A 12,429-nucleotide genomic window follows, 5' to 3' on the forward strand; every position below is an offset into this window, starting at 1 on the left:
ACCACAACTTACAATCCTGGCAGTATTCTTTCCTGGTGCTTCCCCCTGCTCGGCTCCAGTGGTTGTCTTGTCTCTTACTTAGATTGTAAGCTCATCAGGGTGGGAACTGTCATCTTGTTCTGTCTGTACAGCACCTAGCACAGTGGGGTCCTGGCACAATAACTGGGGGCTCTTAGGTGCTATAATACTCCTAACAATGGATGATGCAGGAGAGGCTACTGCTGCCTAGATCAAGCTGAAAGCTTGCATTAAAGCCAAAGAGGGCCTGGCTCTGTAAGGTGCTGAGCAGAGGCTAGGGGGAGAGTTCCATTGTGTGCAGGATTTTGATATGTCAAAATTGGGTTTCATCCTGATAAGATGTGAAAACCCACCACTTTGGAATTCCCCAAAAAGGAGCAGAGTGGGGCAGGGGCCAGAGCCAGGAAGTCAGGGGCTCTCCACCAGCCACTGGTTGGTGAGCAGGCTCCAAACCAGGCAGGTTTTGGATGGAAATCTACCTGGCAGGCAAAGCTTCCCAACCTGCCTGGGTTCTGCTAATCAGACCAGCTCTGCACCAAATGGGGAAGGTCCAGTGCCAGGATGCCTTGTAGGCATTTTGAGCGGCTCTAGTGCTGATGCTGCTTGGCTCCCTACCAAGTGCATAGGAGCTGTGAGTGCTCTGCTCACAGCCACTCAAGGCCTTGGAGACTCTTTGGTGTGAACCAAGATAAAGGGATAGGATTCACACACGTGGGGGGGCTTGGCTGTGCATCACCCTGCACTTGGTGGTGGTGTTTACACCCATGCAAATTGCTACCAGGGTCCCATTTTCCACTTGCTCATGCCAGTGGTAGCATCCTACATTTCCTCTGCACATCCACTAGCTACACAAGTGCAGAGAACCAGGCTTGATATGCACTATACATAGCTCTGGCTACTTCCTCTTGATCTTGTTCTCGGGGAGGGGGGCTGGCTCTGGGAGGATCTTTCCATCTATCTACAGTGGTGACTCTTAGCAGGAGCAAGATGGAAGTGTGAGCCAGCAGCCCAGATCCATAGCAAGGACCCCTGTGCTCATGAATCTGCAGTATTTGCAGAGGCCACAGTCCTGAGAGTGGGGTGGGGGGGCCTTGCAGTCCCCCAGTCCCGTTGTTTAGAGAGATGATCTTGTAAGTTTTGGGGGGCAGGGAGAAGCCAGCTGTCTGTTGCTAATCGCCACAGGCTGCCATGAGCCACCAGAAGATCCCTCACTTGGTAGTAAACAAACCACTAACTAGCTTTTTTTAGTGTTCCCTATGAATTGTGTGTGGGTACTGCAGCAGCAAATCCTCAGAGGCCCAGAGCCAGACAGTTTGTTGGAAACTGGCAGGAAATTTATTCTGGGATATTAATTTGCTAGCAACTCCTTAAAGACTGATCAGTCCACAAACCCCAGCCCTGCTATTTGTTCCAGCCCAGTGGAGCCTGAGAGGGCCCAACCGGCCATCGGGTAAGCAGGGGGGAAGGTTACATGCTGTGATCATTCAGCCCTTGGGATCTGCACGTTCCACCCCAATGCACCTGGTTTCTGGTACACCCATCCTCTGTGGGGCACTCTGTAGCCCTATATATTCAGGTACGTGTCCACTTGGCCTGTCATTATCTCAGCCCCACATAATGCCAGTGTTTGTGAGTTGCCTGTGAAGTTCTGGTATGATGGGAACCCTCTCCCCACATGTTGTCCTGGGTCAGGCCAGCTACTCCATCAGGCTTCTGCTGTGGGATGCCTGATGCTCATCAGGGTCCTGTCTTTGTGCCCATATCCAGACACCCCTTCACTCTGCCTTTGGCTTAGCACACAAGGGAACCTCACTGGGATTTCTCAGACCTAATGCCAGCCACTGTCCATTACACAGAAGAACTCTTTGCTGGCTCCTGTGCGCACCTGCTCTCCATCACAAGCTGCTGAATGCATCCCCATGACTGGTGTCCGGGGACCTGAAGCCTCTGAGGAGTGAGACAGGACCTTATGGTCCCCAAAACAAGCCCTTGTGCCATGGTTCCCCTGCATCTCCACTTCCCTAGCACAGATAAGCAACAGCTTCTTGGTGTGTGGGGCACTAGGACCTAGAGGAGGCCCTCTAGGGGAACCAGCTGAGACAGTTGCACCCGACATGCAGAAGGTAGCTGCTCTGTGGAGAGAAGGGCTCTGGAGGAGCACGCCCTGTGCACATGCCTTTGTTTGCGTTGTGCCGTAGAGCTTCAAAAAGTCAATTGAATGAGGGGTGCTGGTGAGACCTCAGCTGGCGTACTGTGTCCCGTGGTGGGCACTGGCAAGATGCCTACAAATCGGAGAGTCCAGAGGAGAGCAACAAAAAATGATAAATGGTTTAGAACAGAGGTCCCCCAAACTGTGGGGTGCACCCCTCTAGGGGGTGTGGAGGAACATTTGGAGGGCTGCAGCTGGGGCCCAGGCCAGCCCCCACAAGGGGTGAGGAGGGAGCACCACCCAGCTCTGCTCCTGGCCCAACACCTGGGGCGCCAGTTGCCGGCCCCACCCTCAGCTATGGCCCCAGCCTTGGCCTCCTGACCCCTGTCCATGTCCCTCCCTCCCTCCCTCCCAGAGCCACAGCCCCACTCCTGGTCCCAGCTCTGTGGGGGGAGACAGACAGGGGGGCATGAGTTAGAAAATCTGACCTAGGAGAAAAGGTACAAAAAACTGGGCATGTTTAGTCCTGAGAAGATTGTTTTCCAGGTCTCTCCTCCTCTTCTCCCCCCCCCCCCCCCCCGCAATCTTTAAATATATTAAGGACTGGTATGAAAAGGATGGAGATCAATTGTTCTCTGTGTCTACTGAAGGTTAGGAGAAGTAATCAGATTAATCTGCAGCAAGGCAGTGTTAGGTTAGATATTAAGAAAAACTTTACAAAAAGAAAAGGAGTACTTGTGGCACCTTAGAACAGAACCACTAACCCAGGAACCTATCCTTGCAACAAAGCCCGTTGCCAACTGTGCCCACATATCTATTCAGGGGACACCATCACAGGGCCTAATAACATCAGCCACACTATCAGAGGCTCGTTCACCTGCACATCCACCAACGTGATATATGCCATCGTGTGCCAGCAATGCCCTCTGCCATGTACATTGGTCAAACTGGACAGTCTCTACGTAAAAGAATAAATGGACACAAATCAGATGTCAAGAATTATAACATTCATAAACCAGTCGGAGAACACTTCAATCTCTCTGGTCACGCAATCACAGACATGAAGGTCGCTATCTTACAACAAAAAAACTTCAAATCCAGACTCCAGCGAGAAACTGCTGAATTGGAATTCATTTGCAAATTGGATACTATTAATTTAGGCTTAAATAGAGACTGGGAGTGGCTAAGTCATTGTGCAAGGTAGCCTATTTCCCCTTGTTTCCCCCCCCCCCCCCCGACGTTCTGGTTAAACTTGCATTTATGCTGGAAATGGCCCACCTTGATTGTCATGCACATTGTGGGGAGAGTGGTCAGTTTGGATGAGCTATTGCCAGCAGGAGAGTGAGTTTGTGTGTGTGTGGGGGGGGGGTGAGAAAACCTGTATTTGTGCTGGAAATGTCCCACCTTGATTTTCATGCACGTTGTAAGGAGAGTGGTCACTTTGGATAGGCTATTACCAGCAGGAGAGCGTTTGTGTGTGTGGTTTTTGGAGGGGGGTGAGGGGGTGAGAGAACCTGGATTTGTGCAGGAAATGGCCCACCTTGATTATCATACACATTGTGAAGAGAGTGGTCACTTTGGATGGGCTATTACCAGCAGCAGAGTGAGTTTGTGGGGGGGGGGGGCGGAGGGTGAGAAAACCTGGATTTGTGCTGGAAATGGCCCAACTTGATGATCACTTTAGATAAGCTATTACCAGCAGGAGAGTGGGGTGGGAGGAGGTATTGCTTCATGGTCTCTGTGTGTATATAATGTCTTCTGCAGTTTCCACAGTATGCATCCGATGAAGTGAGGTGTAGCTCACGAAAGCTCATGCTCAAATAAATTGGTTAGTATCTAAGGTGCCACAAGTACTCCTTTTCTTTTTGCGAATACAGACTAACACGGCTGTTACTCTGAAAGAAAAACTTTCTAATTCTCTAGACTAGGCTTCCAAGGGAGGTTGTGGAATCCGCATTGTGATAGGTTCCCCCCAGGGTGCCACCTGGAACTGGGGTACCACTCCGCCCCCGACCCACCAGCCTGGGCTCCTTCTCACGCGGTACTGCTGCGACAAGTGGCACTTGCTTTACAGCTTGGAATCCCCAGGTGTTTCATACACAAGCTAGAAATCCCTTTAGCCTGGGTCCAGCACTTCTCCCGTTCAGTCTTTGTTCCTCAGGTGTTTCCAGGAGTCGTCTTGGGTGGGGAGTGAAGAACCCCAGATGATGTCGCTCCTTGCCTTATATAACTCTTGCATGGGGTGGGAACCTTTTGTTCCAAAGCTTGGTTCCCAAACCAGTCTATGGAAAAATACTGACAGCCCAAGATGGAGTCTAGAGACGTGTGGTCTCATCACATATCCTTGCAGAGTCCTAGCAGCTGTTACTCAGAGGCCATCTGTAGTGTTCTCAGGAAGGCTCCCCAGGTGGGAGATAAGCTTCTCATAAGGCCTATTTTTCTCCCTAATGGCTCAGTGCCTTCAATAGACCCTTCCCAACCAGCTGTCTAGACTGAAAGCATCTTGTCTAGCGGGCATTACCACATGTAACTACATTTGAAATACAGATACATACAAAACTGACACATGCATACAAATAGGATAATCATATTCCATCCATAACTTTTCCAATGACCTCTCACATGACTTGCATAAAATGCATCATAATAAAATTACTATGAAGAATATGAAGTACAGTGTCACACCCACCACTGTAGGTTTTAAGAACAGGTTGGACAAACACGGTCAGGGATGATCTAGGGTTACTTGGTCCTGCGTCAGCAGAGGGGGTTGGACTAGCTGACCTCTCAAGGTCCCTTCCAGCCCTGCAGATCTAAGATTCTCTGCTCCATATGATTCTTTGCTTTGGGCTGGGTCTCCTCAAATAAATAGCAGGCTTTTTCCTCCCGGAGGATTTTCTTCTGTGCCAGCAAAGCATTGTCTGTTTGAGGAGCAGGGCTGTGCTGTGCATGGTGGCCATAGTGGACTATCTTTTCCCTCCTCTGTGCAGAGAGAGAACATGGAGGCATTAATTCCATGTTTGGCCTGGCAAGGATGGCTTCACCAACAGTGCTGGAAACAAGGAGTGCAGAGCAGCAACGGCTCCAGCGATCGCAACTGGGCGTTCAGCAGCAGGAGCTGTTCTAGGCGCTGCTGGGTCAGAGGCTGGCAAACTCCATCCATGCAACAATTCCAGCTGCCCATCCCAATCCACAGGTGTTGCCGCATCTCCTGATACTTATACATGGGGTTGGACTGAAACCCTTAGACTACAGGGCATTCAAAATCCAGATCCAGCCCCAGCTTGTTTCTAATGTTAACACAGAGGCACATGAAGGGCCAAATTCTCCATTGATTTACTGTGGTACCATTAGAGTCAATGAATGCTGTGAATCAGCACAGATTTTTGACCCTGTGTGTGACTCTCAAGCCATGGCAGCACTGACCACATGGCCTGCATGTCCCTCGTGAAGCTTGAGCTTTCATGGTTTAGAGTAGGGAGATGTGGTTCCCCTCCTCGGCAATGTCTAGATTAAGAGCAGCAAGCTGTGTAGGGAAATACCACATCCCAGCTGCTCCCTGCTCCATCCAGAAATCACCGTGCAGGGCATTAGACAGCATAGAGGGGACAAAGTGTCAGGTGGTTTGGGATGCAGACCAATGACTTTTGTGTCACTGCCCGCCCGGTGACCCTGAGTGCCTTATGATGCCTTGCTGCTGTAGCTTCCAACCTGAGATGCTCACAACCAGCCTACTGGCGGCATATAGGTCACATGCTGAGTGTCTGTGTGCTTCGACAGTCCTGTTTCAGCAACTCTGACCCCAGAGCCCCATTCTGGCTTCCACCAGCCTTGGTTATAGCCAGTGAGGGGACCCCAACACACTTGCAATCCTAAATTTCCCAAAACCGTGTGCTCTGCAATGTCCAGCCCTCCCCTGGATGGTTCAGAGAAATAAGATTTGTTTGTTCCTCTGAAGGCACACAAACACATCATAACTTATTCACTCACCTGGGGCAAATACACCCTTCCATTTAAACTCAGCACTGAGCTGGTTTATAGTAACAAAATAAAACAGACTTATTAACAATAGATCAGAGGTTAAGTGATGCCAAGTAAAAGGAATACAGTTAGAAAGGGTTACAAACAAAAGTGAAAACACTAATCTAAAGCTTAATCTAGCAAGATACAGACTCTGTTTAAGATATTTTTTTCTTTTCTACATTCAGTTCCCAGATTTCATCCCCCCCCCCACATGCACTTGACTGACGGACCCATCTTTTCAGCTTGCAAAAGCTGTCACCCTGTGTCTCGGGTGACCAGATGTCCCGATATTATCAGGACCACCCCAGTATTCGGGGCTTTGTCTTATATAGGCCTACCCCTTATATTTGTCTTATACCGCCTACCCCTGAAAAAACGTGTCCTGATTTTTCACACTTGCTATCTGGTCACCGTACCTGTGTCTGTCCAGTGATGGATGCCAAAGATGGCTCCTGTCTTTGCTTATATCTTCCAGGGTTCAATGACTTTGTTTCAAGAGATAGCATGACCTTCTGCTGTTCTTCCCATCCTGTGGGCTTCCCATCCCCCTATATGTAAATGGGGCTTCCATGATTTTGATGCCACTATGGTGAATTTACATAGCAGACAGGTCAATAGCTGCCTTCTCTTCTGTCTGGGAGGGAACCTCTTCGTTCCTGTTTGGTCACAGACTTCAAAGCATAATATCATTACATAACCATATTTCCTCATATCGTGTCAATACAAACATTGCACAATGATATTAATCGTCAGTGTGTCATTAGCTTTCAGACAAGACCTCACTCTATACACTTGTAGAATACAATGATATTGTTTACAGCCAGTTGAATCACTTGCTTATCACTTGAGGTTCAGCCCCACCTGTCTTTATAGACCAGTGAACCTTTGAAATGGATTCTTCTGAGGGATACCCCTCAAGGTAAAGTTCATTCAAGCTTTGAGGAAGGCAACATGAAGACTGGTGGTGAGGGAAAGTCCATGTTTTATTCCTCCACTTGTATTTCCTGCCATCTCCTCCCCTGCTGCCTTGATGGGCCTGTTTACTGCTTATATGTAATTTGAGACAAACACACATTCCTTCCTTTAGGATGGATCTGATTAACAACTCCCACTGCCATACCTGGTTCAAACACACTTTAGTCATAATGCTAGCATATAGCCATAACTCTTAATGCCTACTGTGTACATACATCAGACAAGAATAGTAATGGTCAATTAGTTATTAGTTTTCATATATTTCACAAAGCATATTTTGTACAAAGATTATTACACTAGTGTGTAGGGTGTGAATACAGGGTGTTCAGGGTCGCACAAGGGTAGCAGCAGATAGCGATGGGAGTGATGTATCTAAGCACAGCAGGCTGGGGTCATGTTCAGGCCCCATCCGCTCCAATGAAACCACACACCGACTCGATGAGTTACAGCTTGGATGTGGCATGGGTGTGTTTGCCACCTCTTGATCCGAGCATGAGGGTCTCACTCTCATGGGCTATGGGCTCTTTTCCATACAGCTGCTTCAATGACTATTTTTGTTCATTCATGTTAAGAGCTATTGGGTTGGTGCGGCAGGAAAGGAACATGAGTTATGCTAAAGCACTCTTGGTTAACAGCTGTTAATGGGCGGCTGGCTGGGAGCCCTCTCAGCTGGGAGAATGAGCAAGTGGATTTCCAAACCTCATGGTATACACTTTAAAAAAATAGATTTGAACTAGCTACCTCGCTCACAGCTGTGGAAAACTTCACACCCTGAGCACTATAGTTAGGTTGACCTGACCCCCGGTGTAGTCACAGCTAGATTGATGGAAGGATTCTTCCATCGATTTAGCTACCACACCTTGGAAAGCCAGATTAACTACGTTAACAGAAAATCCCATCTGTTGACACAGGAAGTGGCTATGCTCTGGCACTACAGTGGCACAGCTGAGGTGCTGTAGAACCTGCTGTGTAGATAAGCCCTTGCGTGCAGCAGAATTGATCTTCGGCATTTGGGAGATGGGAACGAAAGCCCCCGGGGCAGATCTGTTGCTGGCTTGAGCAGGCCCTGAGTGTATGTTCCCTGCACTGAGTAAGTGCTGCAGGGAACATATGCAACGGGGAGGGAAATCCTTCTCAGCAGGCACTGCCCCCGCAGCTCCCATTAGCCACAGTTCCCAGCCAATGGGAGCTGCGGAGTCGGCGCTCGAGGCGGGGGCAGTGCACGGAGACGCCCAGCTCCCCCCGCCCCAGGGACCGCGGGGATGTGCCGGACGCTTCTGGGAGCAGTGCGGGACCAGGTCAGACAGAGAGCCTGCCTTTTTCCCACTTCACTGCCAGACTTTCAGCGCCTAAAATCTCCCGGTTTGGCTTCAGTAGCCTTCAGGAGATAGGGCCTGATTCTGGGAGTCTCCCAGCAAAACTGGGAGGGTTGGCAACCCTAGCGACTGGAGAGAGAAGGAGAGCCACAGCCATGCTGTGTTGCCATGGGCTACACTTCTCTATGCCCCATGCACTACGGAAATCCAAGAAGGTAAGGGCCAGAGCAGGAGGGTGAACACCAAAGCTGTCCCAGCAGCCTGTGGAGGATGGTATTGTGCAACCCCAGAGTCAGCTCTGTACTTCTTTATTGCTCTGCCTCTTCATCTTCTACTCTGGAGCTCTTGCGCTCTTAGTGGCAGATAGGGCTTGTGACGACTTAGACCGCCCACTTCTGGGATGCCACCTGATGTGCTGGGGTTCCACTCAGCCCTCCAGCCCCAGTTTCCCTTGCACTGGGTTGCTGTGCCAGGCTCTCAAGCCCCTTTCCAGCACACACCCAGGCAAGACCATACCCAGCTGCAGACACAGACTGCAGTCAGATCTGTGTGAGAGGCAAACACCCCAAGACACCCCCCCCCCTTTCTCTTTGCACCAAAGAAGACTAAAGAAACAGCCATTGGACTTCAGGGGAGGGGTCTTGACCAATCTTTTTGGTCAGTAATGCTGATGGGAGCATGTGGGTAAGAACTCTGCCTTAAATCAAGCCTAGTTTGTTAAGTTTTAGGATCAGAAAGTGTTCTATCTCTATTTTCCTTGTGACGGAGTCTAACCATCTTGCCTATACTTGAATTCACTTAATCCTATCTTCTTTTGTTAATACACTTGTTTTAATGTTTACTCAACTCCATCGTATTTGTTACACTGTTTGGGTAACTCTGTTTAAGGGGGTAAGCTCTTGTGTATTGTATCATTAGAGGAATAACGGATCTAATGTCTGGGCAGTCCAGGAAAGGTCTTGACAGTGCAGATTATACGTTTGGGGGGGAAATTTGGGACTGGGAGTGTGTTGGGGTCATTCTGCAAATAGTAACTGAGGCCGGTGGGAGCCAGGGTGTGGCTGGTGTTTGCTGATAGGGTGTTGGGATCAGAGGTTCTGGACCAGGGCTATAGCTGCACACAGACACACGGGGAGTGAATTACATGCTGGCAGGCTGTTTGTGAGCAACTCAGGGGAGAACTACAACAGCAAGGCCTTGTGAGGCACCCTAGGTCACAGGTCTGAATTGCACCCTGGAAGGTGACAGTGGGTGAAGAACATAATGGACCCGCCCTTGAGGTCCAGTTGAGCTTTGCTCAGCCCAGGACCTGAGGCAGGGGATGCTGTTTAGGTGAACACTACCATGGCACTTCCATGGTCCCCCAAAGATCTATAATACTAGCCAAGGATCACTAGAGTGCAGGTGGGTTCCCTCTCCCAGGTGCATCCAGCATTCCCCATGGAGGGTTAGGAAATGAGTAACGCAGGGTATTGGACCACTTGTTCAGATTCAGTTTCCAGCAGGAAGGCTTCATGCATAACCAGTAAGTAGCAGATGAAACTGAGAATAACCTTATTTATTGAATGCACAAGTACTCCTTTTCTTATTTATTGACTGTAACTTCCAGAAACCACTCCATGGGGCAGATCTTAGAGAGCTCTGAGCCCTGGTTGACACTAGGACTTTAGGTCGAATTTAGCAGCATTATATCGATGTAAACCTGCACCCGTCCACACGATGAAGCCCTTTATTTCGACTTAAAGGGCTCTTAAAATTGATTTCCTTACTCCACCCCTGACAAGTGGATTAGCGCTTAAATCGGCCTTGCCGGCTCGAATTTGGGGTACTGTGGACACAATTTGATGGTATTGGCCTCCGGGAGCTATCCCAGAGTGCTCCATTTTGACCGCTCTGGACAGCACTCTCAACTCAGATGCACTGGCCACATAGACAGGAAAAGAACCGCGAACTTTTGAATCTCATTTCCTGTTTGGCCAGCGTGGCAAGCTGCAGGTGACCATGCAGAGCTCATCAGCAGAGGTGACCATGATGGAGTCCCAGAATCGCAAAAGAGCTCCAGCATGGACCGAACGGGAGGTACGGGATCTGATCGCTGTATGGGGAGAGGAATCCGTGCTATCAGAACTCCGTTCCAGTTTTCGAAATGCCAAAACCTTTGTCAAAATCTCCCAGGGCATGAAGGACAGAGGCCATAACAGGGACCCAAAGCAGTGCCGCGTGAAACTGAAGGAGCTGAGGCAAGCCTACCAGAAAACCAGAGAGGCGAACGGCCGCTCCAGGTCAGAGCCCCAAACATGCCGCTTCTATGATGAGCTGCATGCCATTTTAGGGGGTTCAGCCACCACTACCCCAGCCGTGTTGTTTGACTCCTTCAATGGAGATGGAGGCAATACGGAAGCAGGTTTTGGGGACGAAGAAGATGATGATGATGATGAGGTTGTAGATAGCTCACAGCAAGCAAGCGGAGAAACCGGTTTTCCCGACAGCCAGGAACTGTTTCTCACCCTGGACCTGGAGCCAGTACCCCCCGAACCCACCCAAGGCTGCCTCCTGGACCCAGCAGGCGGAGAAGGGACCTCCGGTGAGTGTACCTTTTAAAATACTATACATGGTTTAAAAGCAAGCATGTGAAAGGATTACTTTGCCCTGGCATTCGCGGCTCTCCTGGATATACTCCCAAAGCCTTTGCAAAAGGTTTCTGGGGAGGGCAGACTTATTGCGTCCTTCATGGTAGGACACTTTACCACTCCAGGCCAGTAACACGTACTCGGGAATCATTGTACAACAAAGCATTGCAGTGTATGTTTGCTGGCGTTCAAACAACATCCGTTCTTTATCTCTCTGTGTTATACTCAGGAGAGTGAGATATAATCCATGGTCACCTGGTTGAAATAGGGTGCTTTTCTTCAGGGGACACTCAGAGGAGCCCATTCCTGCTGGGCTGTTTGCCTGCGGCTGAACAGAAATGTTCCCCGCTGTTAGCCACAGGGAGGGGGGAGGGTTGAGGGGGTAGCCACGCGGTGGGGGGAGGCAAAATGCGACTTTGTAATGAAAGCACATGTGCTATGTATGTAATGTTAACAGCAAGGTTTACCCTGAAAGAGTGTAGCCAGTGTTTTATAAAATGTGTCTTTTTAAATACCGCTGTCCCTTTTTTTTTCTCCACCAGCTGCATGTGTTTCAATGATCACAGGATCTTCTCCTTCCCAGAGGCTAGTGAAGATTAGAAAGAAAAAAAAACGCACTCGAGATGAAATGTTCTCCGAGCTCATGCTGTCCTCCCACACTGACAGAGCACAGACGAATGCGTGGAGGCAAATAATGTCAGAGTGCAGGAAAGCACAAAATGACCGGGAGGAGAGGTGGCGGGCTGAAGAGAGTAAGTGGCGGGCTGAAGAGAGTAAGTGGCGGGCTGAAGACAGGGCTGAAGCTCAAATGTGGCGGCAGCGTGATGAGAGGAGGCAGGATTCAATGCTGAGGCTGCTGGAGGACCAAACCAGTATGCTCCAGTGTATGGCTGAGCTGCAGCAAAGGCAGCTGGAGCACAGACTGCCACTACAGCCCCTGTGTAACCAACCGCCCTCCTCCCCAAGTTCCATAGCCTCCACACCCAGATGCCCAAGAACGTGGTGGGGGGGCCACCGGCCAACCAGCCACTCCGCCACAGAGGATTGCCAAAAAAAAGAAGGCTGGCATTCAATAAATGTTAAAGTTGTAAACTTTTAAAGTGCTGTGTGGCATTTTCCTTCCCTCCTCCACCACCCCTCCTGGGCTACCTTGGTAGTCATCCCCCTATTTGTGTGATGAATGAATAAAGAATGCATGAATGTGAAGCAACAATGACTTTATTGCCTCTGCAAGCAGGAGGGTGGTTAGCTTACAGGAGGAGGGGGAGGAGGGTGAGGAGGAGGAGGGTGGTTAGCTTACAGGGAAGTAGAGTGAACC

This window comes from Natator depressus, chromosome 10, assembly GCF_965152275.1.
Source record: "Natator depressus isolate rNatDep1 chromosome 10, rNatDep2.hap1, whole genome shotgun sequence".
NCBI classification, from domain to species: domain Eukaryota; kingdom Metazoa; phylum Chordata; order Testudines; family Cheloniidae; genus Natator; species Natator depressus.